This window comes from Pteronotus mesoamericanus, unplaced genomic scaffold (assembly GCF_021234165.1).
Source record: "Pteronotus mesoamericanus isolate MK-2021 breed Mesoamerican mustached bat unplaced genomic scaffold, CSHL_Meso_final scaffold_167, whole genome shotgun sequence".
Taxonomy (NCBI): Eukaryota; Metazoa; Chordata; class Mammalia; order Chiroptera; family Mormoopidae; genus Pteronotus; species Pteronotus mesoamericanus.
Window position 1 is genome coordinate 20,343,799 of NW_026555308.1, and position 15,817 is coordinate 20,359,615.

Sequence of the window (15,817 nt, forward strand, 5' to 3'; positions counted from 1 at the left end):
GCGGCGCTTGCGCACCCGCAACGCCGCCCAGCGGGAGTTGTAGTTTCTGATTCGTACCCATTAACGCGATGGCGGGGGCGGTGGACTACAACTCCCAGGAAGCCTCGGGCGAGCGAACCCCGAGCCGGGGGACGCGGAGAACACGGCGCCCGGCCCTCTCTGCAAGGACTGTCAATGGAGGCGCGGGGTGGTGGGATCGAGAACATGGCTGCACCTGGGGCCTGTTCGGCCGCCCGGGTGGGGGAGGGGAGCAGGGACCAAAATCTAGGCCGGTGGTGGCTCCCGCTTGTTCTCTCTGGAGCTCCGACCGGTTTCAGCCGCCGCCGAAGAATCGCACTTACTCTTGCATCCGAGATTCCCTGCAAATTGCGAGACCGGGACATGGCAAAGGCCGAGTATCCCCAAGAGCGGCCTGGCGGCCTCCTTGTTCCTCCAGGGGATTTTCTCCGCCCTGCACCACCCTCTGGGACACAAAGAGCTCCCGTTAGTTTTGTAAGCGTGCCTCAAAAGAAACAGTTTGCCCCGACTTTTGACGGGGGAGGGGCGGGACTCCTGTTTTTATTTACCTCCTGAGGCTTTGCTCTCTTGTCTGCACACGATATTTAGAAAGAAAGTTTAGGAAAAACCATGGAGTGAGAACAGATAACATGATTTGTAGCCCGTTTTGTTCACTCACCCGCTAAGCAATTTTACTCAAAACCATCCCTTCCCCCAGTTATTTTTGGCTTCTCAGCTTTAATTATTAGCTTATGAATTTTGGAAATGCAGACATTACTGTTAACCTAAGTTAAACTCAAAAGTTTAAAAAACTTGACCCAGAGGTTGTATATGTTAATGTAAAGCGCACGACTGAGTGATTTTGTGATTTTTCGATTTTTCTCCCCACCGGGGACTCAAGCCATGCCGGCCATCCTCCCCATCCTCCCTCCCCTATCCCCCCGCCCCCTCTCCCACGCCTCCTCCCTCCCCCCCTCCTCCTCCTCGGTAGGTGGCGACCACAGCAGCTCCTTTTTCAGCCTGTGTAGCTGGAAAAAAAACTTTGCAAACAGCCACTCCTGATGTGCAGTAGTCCCCCCTTATCCGCGGGGAAATACCTTTCAAGACCCCCAGTGGATACCTAAAACCCCAGATAATACCAAACCTTATATATACTGTTTTTTCCTATACATACCTTCCTCCTTAATCAACTTCTTCAACTCTGCCGGGAATGTGGCGGCAGCTTCTTCAACACCAGGCACAGCCTCTGCAGTTTTTACATTTCTCAGTCCAAACCTATTCCTGAATCTGTGTAACCATCCTTTACTTGCAGTAAATGGCTTGATGTCACTCCTTTCAGAGGATCCCTTGCTGAAGTCTTCGTATAGGCTCAGTGCTTTCTGGCGCAACACAGTGCTGTCAACCGGAACACATTTTCTGTTCATGTCTTCCACCCACAAACTTAATGCCTTTTCCATCTTAACTAAGCACTTATCACGCACTGTGGCAGTAACTTTTGCAGTTTGAGGTGCAACAGCAAAACTAGCACGAATTTCTTTTTCCTTCTTCACTATTTCACGGATAGAAGATTCGTTCTTACTGTAGATTTTAGCAACCTCAGCATAGGATTTTTTTTCTTTCCTTATTAAGTCAAGAATTTTCATCTTTTCACTTAAAGGAAGTACTTTTCGGCTTCTTTTTGGCATATTTGAACTGCCAGCATCATTACTCTTGCGCTTTGGGGCCATTATTAAGTAAAAAAAAGGGTTACTTTAACACCAGCACTTCGATACTGAGACAGTCGATCTGATAACAGAGACGGCTACTAAGTGACTCATGGGAGGGAGCGTCTACAGCGTGGAGACGCTGGACAAAGCTGGGGAGGATATTAGAAAGTGAGTTGTAAAAAGTTCATTTGGGCAAGATTACCCTTGTCATTTAAAATTTCTTGGGAGACAGCCCCCTGCTTCTGTGAATTTGTTAAATGTTTCAGAGTGGAATTTTGCTGCTTTTTCATGAGCAACTCCAACTTCCTTGATGTTGAAGCAGTTCCTAAAACTTAAATCCTAAAGCAGTTTCTAAAACTTCAGCTGGCTTTGAATTCCCTCTAGGCAGAAAGCTGGCCCTTTGGGACAATGAACAGTATATGGAACGCTATGTGGTTTCAACAGCACATGGAGGCCAAGCCTTTTTCTCAGTGTACTTATATCACTTAGCATAATACTCTCCACCAACTGGTTGATCTCTCTCTCTCTCTCTCTCTCCCTCTCTCTCTCCCTCTCCCTCTCCCTCTCCCTCTCCCTCTCCCTCTCCCTCTCCCTCTCCCTCCCTCCCTCTCTCCCTCCCTCCCTCTTTTAATTTTCAGAGAGAGGGGAAGGGAGAGAGAAACAGACATTGGTTGTTTGGTTGCCTCTCACCTGTCCCCAACAGCGGACCTCCCTGGCAACCCAGGCATGTGTCCTGACTGAAATCTAACCAGGGACCTCCTGGTTCACAGGCAGCGCTCAATTTACTGAGCCACACCAGCCAGGACTCTCTCCCTCTCTTCCTCCCTTCCCCTCTCGCTAAAAACAAATACGTTATCGTCTTAAAAAAAACACATTGTAGCCCTGGCTGGGTAGCTCAGTTAGTTGCAGGATCCTCTCAATACTCCAAGGTTGCCCATTTGATCCCCAGTCAGGACACCTACAAAAGCAACCAATGAATGCATACATAAGTGGAACAACAAATTGATGTTTTCCTCCCTCCCCCCCACCTCACTTCCTATTTCTAAAATTAAAAAGTAAAAAATAAATAAATAAATTTAAATAAAAGGAATCTGGTGACATTTGAATGTCTTCACCAGTTCTGAAGAATAATTACTCTCCTTGGGTGTTATATATATATTTATATATGTATATTATTTACTTATTTTTTAGAGAGAGAGAAAGGAGGGAGAAAGAGATGGAGGGGAATATCAATGTGTAAGAGAAACATCCATTGGTTGACCTGGAACTGACTAAACCAGTGACCTTCTGGTTTGTGAGATGATGCCCAACCCACTTGGGTTCTTAATAATTGGTGCCAGGAGTGGGCCTTCTCCATTATCATGTGTCCTACCCAGGATAGGAACCCCTGATCACCCATGCTGACCACCCACATTACACCACTTGGCCAAGGTCATTGTTGTTGAGATCATTTAATGCTTCTTTTAAAGATGCTCTTTCAGGCCCTGACCAGCATGGCTCACTAGGTTGTCATTCTGGCACATGCCTGAGTTGTGGGCTAGTTCCCACCTGGGGTGTGAGAGGCAACCAATGGATGTGTTTTTCTTGCAGATTGATGTTTCTCTTCCTCTCTTTCTCCCTCCCTTCCCCTATCTCTAAAAATTTTTTTTAAAAATTTTTATTAAAAATATGATGCTCTTTCAAATCCTAACTGAATAATCTTTTTGACGCTATCATACAGTTTAAATTGCCCACAACCATATTTCTAGCAAAAGTTGAGATACTTTTTTTGTTGTTGTTCAGTTACAGTTCTCTCCATGTGTCCCCCCCCCCCCCCCACCGCCGCCCTTGTTGCTTTCCCCTGTCCCTTCCAGCCTCCACTCCCAAAGACAATCCCTACTCTATTGTCCTTGTCCATGGGTCCCTTGTACATGTTCCTTGACCTGACCCTTCCCCTTCTTTCCCACACTATCCCCCTCCCACCTCCCCTCTGGTCACTGTTAGTTTGTTCTTTATTTCCATGTCTCTGGTTCTTTTTTGTTCATTTGTTTGTTTTGTTGATTAGGTTCCACTTATAGGTGAAATCATATGATATTTGTCTCTCACTGCCTGGCTTATTTCACTTAGCATAATGCTCTCCAGTTCCATCCATGCTGTTGGAAGGGTAGGAGTTCTTTCTTTCTGCTGCATAATACTCCATTGTGTACATGTACCATAGTTTTTTGATCCACTCAATTACTGATGGGCACTTAGGCTGCGTCCAGCACTTGGCTATTGTAAATAAAAGTTGAGATATTCTTGACACAGTTATTTTTCATAACACATCCAGTCTTTTGATGAATACTAAACAGAGATCTTTCTTCCCATAACTGCTTGATGCAGACCCGATATCTTCTGGGTTCAATTTCTTGGTTTTTCTTTAGAGTATATATAGTACATTATATATAGGGAATGGGATGTAAAATACATATAGCAGTTTGATCTATGAGATCAGGGTTCACACTTAGGATTTGCATGCCCAATTCCCATCATATGGGAAGGGCCACAGGAATATCTTTAGTTGTTAAGTGGTGTCTGCACTCTAGGCGGTAACGCCTTTGTAACTATTACAAGGATGCTTTTTTAACTGATCACAAAACATTGTTTTTAAACAGTTTTTTTGTTTGGATATCTTAATATTCAAATAATATTTAGAATCCTGGATAAATGACCTCTTCCAAAGGTGGGGAAAAAATAAATCCAAGTTATAATTTATTCATAATAATTAATAATGTAGAGGTTCTAAATAGATCTTCCAACTCTCATTATGTCTTTGTGCAAACATCTGCCATATGCAGTGAGCCTAATATTCATGTAACACCAGTTGAAACAGTTTTATTTGTTGAGTTAACCAGATTTAGATGAACATTATATTTAGTATTGTGTTAATATTGCTGTGATTGTTATGTAACTTAAATGTTTAAAAGTAAAATCTCTATAGTATTTTCTCTCCCTCACTCAGGGATTTGGGGGATCAGATGATATATAAATGAAAATACTTTACAAACTCTTAATTAAATATTATATAACTATTAGATGTAAGTTAGCATTCAAAACAGTATTTACAAATATCTTGTGAACAAAATGTCCATGTTTCATTTCTAAATAAATACCTTGCTTATTTTTTAATTTTTCTTTAAAAATTTTGTCTCTCTTTTTATTTCCAGTATCAACCTAATGTTCTGTTTCTTGATTTTTTTTTAATTTTTAAAGTTTTTCTATTACAGTTTACATTCAATATTATTGTGTATTAGTGGTTAGACAATCATATACTTTACAAAGTGTACCCCTTGATATTTCCAATAAGTTTCTTAACTCTTAATCTTTGCATAATTACCAAGTCTTTCCTCTTTTTCTGGTGAAATCATAGAAATCCTTTTAACCCCCTTCAAGATCTTGTGTTTATTATAATTAAGGTAGATTTGCTTGGGAAAGTTTTTATCTAAGAATAAAGGGAATGTTTGAACAATGATTAGAGGGGAAAAAAGAAGTCAATAATGATGCTGTTCAAATGTGAAATTAGCACACCATCAGTGTGCCAAGTACTTGAATTGTTTTTCCAGCAGTGGGGAAGTGTTCAGTCATCCTCTCCATTCCACTGAACCTAGGGAGTGGTCTGGCCCGGCTCTGAGTTGTACCTGGGGCCTTTGACTGACTTCATTCATTCCAGCAAATTGTGCTCTCCAATCCCAAATGAATTCAGATTGGCCCCTGGGTAATGGGTGAGGAGCAACAGAAAAGAATCTGAGCACCTATTAAATTCAGAAAAGTCTGAGACAGTCTCGGTCCTCCGGAAATGTATAATAATGGCTAACAGTTATTAAACATTCCTTTGGTACCAAATGCTGTGTTCAACACAATAGATTACCTCCCCACACATTGACAATGCCCTGTGGTAAGTGCTTAGAGGCTCCCCATATACTAAAAAAGTTTAAAAATTTTAAATAATTTAGCCAAGGACACACAGAGGGCAAAATCCATATTCTAATCAGTCTATGTCCTAGCCTGAATTCTTAACTACTGCTGTCTATTTTTAGACTATAGGCAGATATAGTAAATTAATGAAATACAAAGTACACTCAGGTATAGCACCAATATATAATACAAGAAGGTTGAAGATGAAGCAGGAACTTTTTCATGGAGGAGGTAGATTTGCAATTAATATTAAAGAATGGATGGAATTTAAAAAATAAAATAACACGAGAGGAACTCTCTTAGCCTTCTAATACTTCTGATTAAAGGCATCCTTTCAGGAAAAAAAAAAAATTGTGCCTATAGTGAGCATATACCCATTCTTTAAAAATGTATAGAAATGAGCTCATACTATGCATATTATTCTTATCAGTCCCCTAATAATGGACATTAAGGGTGTTTCTTCCATTTTTGCTACATTATTGCTTGGCATTTTTTTTAGTATACTGTTAAAGCAAATTCTTAGTAAAATTATCGCAAAGCATCTGTGCACCTAAAATTTTGATGCATGTTGCCAATTTACGCTCCAAAAAAATTGTATCACTGTTAATTTTGGTGGAAAGTAGCATTTTTTTAACTGTTTTGATATGCATATTAATTATGAACAAAGTTGGACATCTTTTCACATTTTTATTAGCTGCTTGCATTTATATTTTCGCAAACAATATATCATTTGCATTTTCACAAATAGATCCTAGTGTTTTTCCCCATCCTCTTATATGAGTGCTTTATAAATTAAAGAAAATCGACTTTTGTTGTGTGTGTGACAAATATTTCCCTGGTTTACTTTTTTACTATAACATCTTTTTATGTGGTTGTTATACTGGTTCCATTTTCACACAAAGTTATCAATTTTTTCTTTTTTAAACGATTTTATTTAGTTAGTTTTAGAGGGAAAAGGTGGGAGAGAGGGAAAGAAACACCCATGTGGGAGAGATACAGTTGCCTCTCGGGAGCCCCCAATTATGGACCTGGCCCACAACCCAAGCATGTGCCCTGACTGGGAGTTGAACTGGTGACCTTTTGGTTTTCAGGCTGGCATTCAGTCCACTGAGCCACACCAGTCAGGGCTCAATTTTTTTCTTTATGTCTTCAGTGTTATAAAATAAGTGGTGAGAAAAGCCTCCCCCACACCAATGCAGATATAGACATATATACGTATACATACACATTCTTCCCACAGCAAGGTTTCCCTATTTCTCTATTTCTAGCATTTCCCTCGTATGCTAGGGCTGTCTGGGGCTTTCCATTCCAAGGACCCTTTAAGGCTTTGCTTCAAGGTAGGCTACGCGCTGCAGCCCCAGGGACATCATTTTCTGATGCCCCTCTCAATGCTGGGAGGACTTCTGGGGATCGCTGGGTTTCCAGCGCAGAACCTGCAGGCTCGTCACTAACCTGGTAGCTCCGGACCATTTTTTTTTCCCAGCCAGAGAGGGAGTCCTTCTCCTTCCCGCTCGCAGGGGCTTTTCTTTCCGGCAGGCTCCCAACACTGCCTTATCGCCTTTCCGGCTCCTTTTGTGCCTGGAATCTAACTGGTTCTGGGCGTCCCAGGAAATCCCAGAAGCACCGTGGCCCAAGGAGTGTTTCTGAGGGTACTCAGGTACTGGGTGACGGAGGTGGGAAAAAGGACCCATGATTCTCCTGAATCTTGGGCAGTCTTGGGTACCTGGCCATTCAGCTTTGAACAACAGCCGAGTTGCGTTGGACCTTCTGACAATTCTGATTCTCAGTAAAAATTTTGAGTAGATATTCTCATTTTATAGCTCAGCGTTCATGACTTGCTCAGGAATTAGCCTCCCTAATCCTCCTCCAGTCCTACTGAGCCAGACAGCAACATTGACCTATATATGGGAAAACATGCTGCTTTTCTTTAAAAAAATTGATTTTAGGGAGAGAGAGAGAGAGAGGCATTGATCTGTTGTTCCACTTATTTATGCTTTGATTGGTTGGTTCTTGTATGTGCCCTGACTGGGGATGGGAAAACACATCCTTTCAGTCTTTCTAACTAGTTAAAGAGAAAAAAAATCTCAGCATGTCCTCAGGTAAGGATAAAAAAAATGTTTAATATTCATATATTTGTGAATTTTCCAGGTTTCCTTCTGTAATTGATTTCCAATTTAATTCCATTGTGGTCAGTAAAGATACTTTGTATGATTTCACTGTTTTTAAAGTTTTATTTATTTCTTTTTAGAGAAAGAGGAAGGGGGAGAGAGGGGAGAGAGAGAGAGAGAGAGAGAGAGAGAGAGAGAGAGAGAGAGAGAGAGAGAGAGAGAGAGAAATATCCATGGCCCAAAACCCAGGAATGTACTCTGACTAGGAATCCAACGGGCAACCCTTCACTTGGCAGGAGGATGCCCCGCCCACTGAGCCACACCAGCCAGATGTGGCTTGAGCATTTCTTGTAGGGGAAATTTGCTAATAATGAACTCCTTCAACTTTTGTTTATCTGGAAATATTTTTGTTTCTCCATTATTTCTGAATGATAGTTTTACTGGATATAGAATTCTTGGTTGATATATTTTTTTCTTTAAAGATTTTAGAGATGTCATCCATCTGTCTTCTGGCCTCTGGTTTCTCATGAGAAATTAGCTGCTAATCTCATTGAGGCTCCTTTGTACACTCAAGTGGCTTTTCTCTTATTGCTTTCAAGATTCCCTGTTCTTCTATGGGTTTGGCAATTTTACCATAATTTGTCTTTGTATGCGCCTCTTTGAGTTTTTCCTTCTTGGAATTCATTGAGTTTCTTGGATGTGTTTGTTTTTGTTTTTCATCAAATGTGGGAAGTTTTCAGCCATTATTTCTTCAAATATTTTTTCTGCCCCTTTCTCTCTTTTTTCTTTCTACATTCCTATGTTTCTGTTGGAACTCTTGATAGTGTCCCACAGTCCCTCAGGCTGTGCTCATTTTTTTTCATTCTTTTTTCTTTTTTCTTCTCACACTGATTTTTTTCAATTGCTTTATCTACAAATTTGATGATCATTTCCTCCTGTTCAAAACTACTGAGTGTTAAATGCTTCTAGTAAAATTTTCATTCCAGTAAAAACCATTAGGTTTTTTTTGTCCATGTTTTCCTTTAGCTCATTGTACATATTTAAAATAGTTGATCTAATATCTTTTACTAGTAATTATAATATCTTGACTTCCTCAAGGATGATTATTCTTTCTTTTCCTATGAATGAGCCATACTTTCCTGTTTCTTTGCATGCTTTGTAATTTTTTATTAAGAATGGAACATTCTAAGTATCATAATGTGGAAGCTCTGAGTATTATAATGTGGAAAATCTGATTCTGTCACTCCTTAGGGACTGTTGATTTTGCTTACTGAGAGTTTGTGTCTTTTCCAAACTATTTTCATAAGGTGTATATTCCTCATCGCATGTGGTTTTTATGCTATTATCACTGCAGTCAGCCAGTGACCTGGAATGATTCCCATCTTTTCTACCAAAATAGAAGGATCTAGTCTCATAAATTTTCCAGTAGGTACTTCCAGGGAAGTGGCCATTGCCTGAGCAGGGCAAAACCAAGACAATTGTCTGCACTAGTCCCTTAGAAAACCACCAGACCAACCAAAACGCACAATCCACAACTTTTTCACAACCTCAGATACTTAAAGACAAGATTGCCACTGACCGCCCTGGCACCAATCCAGTCGCTGCCAAAGCACAGGCTGCTCTCCTCACAGTCATTGGGGGGGCTGAGGGCTGGGCAGTATAGCTGGTTTGTGTACACTGGTTATGAAAAATCATCAGGCTCTCCCTCTCATGCTCTCTCTTGGTTGTTATACACGTTTGGTTAGTTTCCAGAGTTTTGAAATCGTTGACTATAATTGTTCTTTCCAGTTTAAAGTTTGCTTCAGTGGAGGAGGAACTGACTCTTAGAGCTTCCTCCTTCACCATTTTGCATGACACCAGAATGGATCTTTTTGGTCATAGGAATTTTTATCCTTATGACCAATTGATATATAACATTGTGCAAGTTTAAGGTGTACACCATAATGATTTGATGTATGTATATATTCCAAAATGATTACCACAGTAAGGTTAGTTAACACATCCATCACTTTACATAGTAATCTTTTGTGTGTGTGAGAACAGAGTAGACTTTTAAAAATCAACTTAAGTGCACCCATTGTAAGAACACAGTTCTTTATCTCTCCTAAAGTTTCACAAAAGAGAGTCATTCCATAGATAGTCTTCTGTATCTGTTTTCTTTTACTCAGGAGATTTTTGGGATTCATTTACATTGTTGTCTATATCACTGGGGTTTTGTTTTTATTTTTTTTTCTGAGTAGTATTTTACTGTATAGATATGCCATAATTTGCTTATTCTTTCACCTGTTGTTAATGAACATTTTGAGTTGTTTCCATTTGGGGGATACAAAGCTGCTTTGAATATCTTTGTATGTATATTTTCATTTTTCCTGGGTAAATAAATACCTGAAAGTGGAGTTGCTAGGTCTTATTGTATGTAATTTTATAAGGAATCAACAAACTGTTTTCCATACTGGGTATATCTTCTCATATTTCATGTTTCCCCACTGAATTACCCTGGCATCTTAGTCAAAAATCAGTTGTTCACACGTGTGGTATATCTCTCTATGCTATTCCAGTGATCTGTTTGTCTATACTGATTTTTTTTCCATTTGAGGTAGTGATATAAAGTTCCGTTATTAAATTTATATGTACTTAAATTTTATTTTTTATCCTCACCTGAGGACAATTTTATTCATTGTTTTTTAAAGAGAGAGGAAGGGAGAGAGAGAAGCATCAATGTGAGAGAGAAGCATGGGTTGGTTATCTTCCATTTGCACAAGGGATCGAACCCACAACCTTTTGGTTATAGGACAACGTTCCAACCAGTTGAGCCACACTGACCAGGGCTGTACTTAAATTTTTAAAAGGTAAGTCTTTGTATATAAATGTATGTAAGTATTATAAATTATAGTATAAATTATATAAATATAATAAGTATATTATAAAATGTAATAAATAAAACATATAAATATTATTTATATTTAATATGTATTTAAAATGCTTATATATAACTATTTGCAATTGTTACACGGACATTGCAAAAACTGTAAACACTGAACACAAATACCTGAAAAGTTTTAGGACAAAAGTATGTCCTAAATAGAGGTAGTTAATTTTCGATGTATCTTCTTTTGGTGAACTGTCTTAGTGCTCATTTGGCCTTTCTCAAAGTGCCTCATTCGCAATTTCTACAAACTTTTGCAAAGTCCAAATGACACTTGCTTCAAGGAGTTTTCTGTAGCTGGGGACAAATATTTTTGAATAAGATTTAGCTTAGCATTATTCGTAATAGCAGAAAAGTAAAAATAATGTCAATGCTCAACAAGAGGACAATAAATAAAATAATGCGGGTGCATCTATAAGATATAATGCAGCAATTTTAAAAATCAGCACTCTGAAACAACAGTAATGACATGGAAAACGCTTGCACCATACCTTGGGCAACTAAAAGTAGGCTCTAAACATGATATGCCTGTTTTATAATTGGAAAAAACTGGTAAAGCCCACATGAACTCTCCATTTAAATGTGATTTCTCCCTTCTGTGGAATTTTACAGCTTTTTATAAATTTGTTAGGTTACTTATCACGGTCTAGCTTGTGTTATAAATACCTTTAAGCCTATCTTATTTTACTTTTTCTTTTTCAAAAATATTTATTTATTTATTTTTAGCAAGAGAGGAAAGGAGAGAGAAAGAGAGGGAGAGAGACATCAGAAACATGGATGTGAGGGAGAAACATCGATCAGTAGCCCCAGCCGAGGACTGGCATCACAATCTTGGCACGTGCCCTGACTGAGAATCATCCATACCAGCGACCTTTCACTTTGCGGGATGATGATGGCTAACCAACGGAGCCACACTGGTCAGGGCTATTTTACTTTTTCCATTTGATTTCTTGAGAACAGATATCTCGTCTCATACATTTTTTAAAAAGATTATTTATTTACTTTTAGAGAGAGGGGAAGAGGGAGAAAGAAAGGGAGAGGGAGAGAAACACACCAGTCAGTGCTCATCTCATAAATTTTTTGATCCCCAGTCCTGAGACAGAGCAAGTGCCTGTCAGGACAGATGCCTGATAAAATAAGTATTAATCAGTTGTTGCCAGTCAGGAGCATAGGTTCCTAGTTACTGGATGTTCTGATTAAGAGAAGCCAGAAATTTGGATTTTGGTAAAAATCTCCTGATTTTTAATCGCATAAATATTCAAAGATTTTTTAAAAAGTAAAAAAAATATGAGAGGAAGGAGTTTGCAAACAGACATTATTGGAATAGTGCTAACTTCTTTCCATGCAGAATTACTGGTTTGAGATTTCTGGAATCTGAAAAGTCCCTGGACTTCATTTACTAAAATAATACTCTGTATGTGTTTACCTAGTCACATTTAGCACCCAAACATTGTTTATGAAACAAACAAGAATAAATCAGGAGGTACTAACTAGAAAATGAACTATGGGGAAAATTTTGTTTCTGTGTGTGTAGTTGTTCATTTTTTAAAAGTATTTGTTGCCCTGGCTGGTGTGGCTCAGTGGATTGTGTGCTGGCCTGCAAACTGAAGGATCACCAGTTCTATTCTCTGCCAGGGCACCTGCCTGGGTTGCAGGCCAGGTCCCTGGTTGGGGGCATGCGAGAGGCAATCAACTGATCAATGTTTCTCTTGCACATACTGTTTCTCTCCCTTGCTTTCTCCCTCCCTTCCCCTCTATCTAAAAATAAATACATATAATTTCTTTAAAAAGTATTTGTTCATTTTTATTGAAATATAGTTGACATATAACATTGTATAAGTTTAAAGTATACATTATACACTTATATATTGTAACATGAGTGGCATTGTAACATTAGTATCTCTATTACATCATATAATTATCAATATTTTTTGTGGTGTTAATAATTAAGATATAGTCCCTTAGGTAGTTTGATGTATTTGTTTCTTTATTAAATAAAAACGTAAGAACAATTGAAACAATTATATAGGGCAAAATTCTAAGAAATGGATCAATTAAAATAGATACAGGTAATTTTATAGATTACCCGAGAAGTACAACAGGTCCAAAATGTTGACTAAGTTAAAAGAAACCATTCATTTAATAAAGGAGAATTAAAAACTAAAAACAAATTTTATCTTATTGTTGCCACTTGCTGGTTTACAAAAGATAAAGTGCAAATGAATGAAAATTCCTTATTTAATCTGGAAAGGGTGTTGGAATTTGGTTCTATCACTTTTTTTTGTTGATGTATTTTTTGTTTGATGTAGTTTTAATTTTGTTGATGCAATCAGACAAGAGCACAAATTGTGAATAGCTTTATAAATTTTCAAAGTGAGCACATCTTATGTCTAGAACCCAGATGAAGAAAGAGAACACTGACATCTTAGAAACTGCCCCACAACCCCTCAAGGTTGCTGCTTCCACCTGTGATACCTACTGCCCTGAATTCCTTTCCCACAAATCAAATTTGCCTCTTTTCGAACTTTACATAAATGAAATCATGACATGTACGTACTCTTTATATATTTTTTTTCTCACTCACTATTATGGGATTCATCCATGTGCTTGTAAGTAGCAATAATTTGGTTTCATCATGTTTTGATGATAGGTTTAATTCCTATAAAAACATAAAGTAAAATATAGGTGCTAATTTCTAAATTGCATTATTCTGGGTGGTACTGTGAAGTAAAATACAGAGCACAATTTTTTAAAGATTTTATTTGTTTACTTTCAGAGAGAGGGGAAGGGGAGGGAAAGAGAAACACAATGTGAGACAGACATTGATCAGTTGCCTGTCACAAACCCCAGTTGCGAACTGAACCTGCAACCCAGGCATATGACCTGACCCAATGACCCTTCAGTCTGTATGGAGGATGCCCAGCCCACTGAGCCACACCAGCACTGTTTTATCTGTTCTACCAATGACTTGAAAATGGGGCAGAAAACAGGTAACACTTGGCCCCAAATAAAAGGTTTACTTTGTTTTCAAGTAAAGTGAAATGATCTCTGATCTATTTCTTGACATATTAAGGACAGGCATAGGAAATTAAAGATTTTTTTTTAAAAATATGACTAGGAAATTTTACTCTCTCAAAGTTGTAGAAAATAACACAACTTTCCAGTGGCCGTTCTCCTTCAGAGAAGACCAGTAAGTGGCCACCATAGGGCCCAGCTGAAATGGCATGATCCCAAAGTCCCACTTCCACAAGGACTGGCAGGAGCACGTTGCCACATGGTTTAACCAGGAGGACTGCAGACACAAGGCCGGTCAAGCCAAAGCTGCAGCATCCTCTTCACCCTGCCCTGCATATGGACCCATCTGGCCCACAGTGGCATGCTCCACAGTGAGGTACCACACTGAAGAAAGCCTGAGCTGGCAGAGGCTGCAGCTTGGAGGAGTTAAGGATGGCTGGCATCCCCCAAAAAAGGTGGCCCGGACCATTGGGGTCTCTGTGGATCTGAGGAGGGAGAGCAAGTCCACCCAAGGAGTCCTTGCCGGCCATCTGAAGGAGTACCGCTCCAAGCTCATCCTCCTCCTCAGGAAGCCCTCGGCCCAAGAAGAGAGACAGTTCTACTGATGAACTCAAGTTGACCACCCAGCTTACAAGACCAGGGGTGTGCAACCTTTTGGTGCCTCTGGACCACACTGGAAGAAGGTCTGGCTTGGGCCCCACATTAAATACATTGAGACACGTAATCACAAAAATATCTCACAGTGTTTTAAGTAAATTTACGATTTTGTTTTGGGCCACATTCATAGCCATCTTGAGCCGCATGTGGCCCATGGGATGTAAGACCCCTGGAAGGAGAAAGCCAGAGTCATCACAGAGGAGAAGAACTTCAAGGCCTTTGCCAGTCTTCACATGGCCCTCACCAATGCCTGGCTCTTTGGCATCCAGGCAACAAGAGCCAAGGAGGCTGCAGAATAGGATGCTGAAAAGAAAAAATAAAGTGCTGTTGGCAATTTGTAATAAAATTAAAAAATAAGAAGAAAACAAAATGGAAAAACTTATTCACAACAAATATCTGGATATTTGCTACATTCCAGCTGTGTTCTAGTCACCAGCAGAGACACTAAGTTTATAAACTGACAGGGAACCTTATTTTGGCACCTTTAATGTATGGTGGCCACAGAGTCCAAACTCAAATTCTAGCAAAAATGCAAGCAGTGCTTGCATAAACCTAATTAATAAAATCAACCAGATTTTTGTATGATAAAATGCAAAACACAGCTGTGACTGAAAGCCTACCAAAGAACTATAAATCCATTGGCCAAACCATTCCCTTCGATCCATAGCTGGCTGCCTCCTTTGAGATGGGGTATACTAAGGTTCTGTGGATTAGGTCCCTCTGGGGTAAAGGGGGGCACTTTTTAAATGAGAGCCAAAAGAGGAGCATTTGAGTCGGGCTTTGAAGGATGCATGAAGGATGCATGGACTTTCCTAGCAAATGAAGTTGGGGTAGGGGTATTGAAGGCAAAGAGAAGGTGGGTACCTGCTGCACCTACTGGTGGCAGACAGCAGAGGGGAGAAAAGGCAGCTTGTATTCATTCATTCACTCATTCATTCATTCGTTCATGTTTCCATCCAGCATATATTTTCCGCTGTTTGTGAGCTTTCCTCCTATATAAGCTCCCTGAAGACAGCAGACAAGCTTCATTCATTGTCCCACCCTCTGAGCCTAGGACAGTGCCAACTTCACGCATTTGGTGTTTGTTGACTGAGTGAATGAAGGTAAAGAGCACAGGCTTTGAAACCTTAGATTTAAGTCTGCTACATCCTGCCTTTAAGATCTTCAGCATCAGCCCTGGCTGATTGGCTCAGTGGATTGAGCACTGGCCTCTGAACCGAAAGGTTGCTGGTTTTATTCACAGTGAGGGCACAAAGACGGGTTGATGTGTCTCCCTCTCTTTCTCCCTCCCTTCCTGTCTCTCTAAAAATAAATAAATAAAAACCTTAAAAAAAAAAATCTTCAGCATCATTGCCCAAAGTCTCTGAGTCACATTTTTCTCATCTGCAAGTTGGGAAGGAAAACATCTATTTCTTAGGGAGGCTGTGAGAATTAATTTAGTAAATTTATTCTGACCTACCATACTGCTTAACAGG

The 15,817-nt window shown here is 39.6% G+C and overlaps 1 pseudogene; it reads left to right on the forward strand.

Annotated features, from left to right (window-relative positions):
• The first annotated feature begins 68 nt into the window (after positions 1 to 68).
• LOC129083328 (60S ribosomal protein L13-like) lies at positions 69 to 14,662 on the forward strand (annotated as a pseudogene).
• Positions 14,663 to 15,817: the final 1,155 nt, after the last annotated feature.